At 34.8% G+C, this 1,180-nt stretch overlaps 1 protein-coding gene across 2 annotated transcripts in view; it reads left to right on the top strand.

Moving 5' to 3' along the window:
* The window catches only part of Usp25 (ubiquitin specific peptidase 25), a 143,638-nt gene that overhangs the window by 41,831 nt on the left and 100,627 nt on the right, over positions 1-1,180 (top strand). The window lies entirely within an intron of this gene.

Here is a 1,180-nt window from a genome sequence, read left to right as displayed (position 1 = left end):
AGAAGACATGTAAGCATTCATTTTTCTGCTTTATAGATTTGAGACATGGGATTAGTAACATGTATTTGAGGGCAATTTCTAACTTTACTTGTAGGACTTGTCACAACTAGGAAACAACCAGAAAGAGCCCATTTGCTTCTACCTTTCCCATACAGTTAATAGATGACAGGAGAAATTCTGTATGTGTGAAACAGACTATTATGTCAAATTTGAGATGGACTATAACTTTGCTTCATCTGCATCTCTTGCTTCCATTTCTTCTGTTTTTTCCTCTCACTTTATACTGACTGTAATACAGAATGAGTTGAAGTTTCCAACACCCAGTGCCATTTACTTTCACAGTCTTTGTACTTGCTGTTCTGGTCAGGAATCCTCTCTAACCTTTTCCTTCTCTAGTCTTATTTATTTTGGTCTTAACATTAGCTCAGCAGCTGCTTGCTGTAGAATGTTTTCCTTGACCTCTTGGTTGGACCAAGTATTACTCTAGCATCCAGAGTGTGCTTCTTTTAACAAGAACTGTTATTTGGAAAGTGTTTGCTTGAACGTTGTTTATACTAAAATGTTATAGAAAATGTCTTTCATGACCCATGAAAGGGAATAAAATTGTGAAGCTTGATTTTGCAAGAAATTGGGAAAAGGGAAAAAGGTAAGAAGGATGTGTGCTTGGGAATAACATCTAATTTTCTTTGAAGATTCTGAGACTTAGAGGTAGAGAAAGAAAGTAATTTTAATCACTAAACAAAGGAGAAATTGGAAATGTGAGACTGTCATGAGCAAAAGAAGGTTTATTTGCTTTGCAAAAGGAGAAAATATTGCTTAAGTCGAGTGATAACACCTGTTCAAGACTTTTGACAACTTTTGACAAGAACAGCAAAAATGTTACGGAACACTGATGAAATTTTAGTAGGTACCCTTAGCGAGAAGGCAGCCTGCATTCATAAGGCACATGTTCATTGTGTGATAATTTTAAATAGTTTTTTTCTGAGTGATTATACTCTAGAAAAATATTATGTCATTTGACTTTTCAGTTCGAATAAAAGGTAGAAAAATGAAATTTCTTGGTGTATCTCTCTTGATTCTCATTTGAGTGTACTGTTTGCTGTTGTGATTTCTTTATAAAACACACTACTGGAAAAATGAACAGCAGACCCCAATTCTATCCAAAGGAATACTGACAATG

The sequence above is a fragment of the Nannospalax galili genome, unplaced genomic scaffold, assembly GCF_000622305.1.
Source record: "Nannospalax galili isolate Female #2095 unplaced genomic scaffold, S.galili_v1.0 scaffold266, whole genome shotgun sequence".
Classification (NCBI taxonomy): Eukaryota; Metazoa; Chordata; class Mammalia; order Rodentia; family Spalacidae; genus Nannospalax; species Nannospalax galili.
Note: the sequence above shows the minus strand (reverse complement) of the source record. Positions and strands in the feature narration are given on the sequence as shown.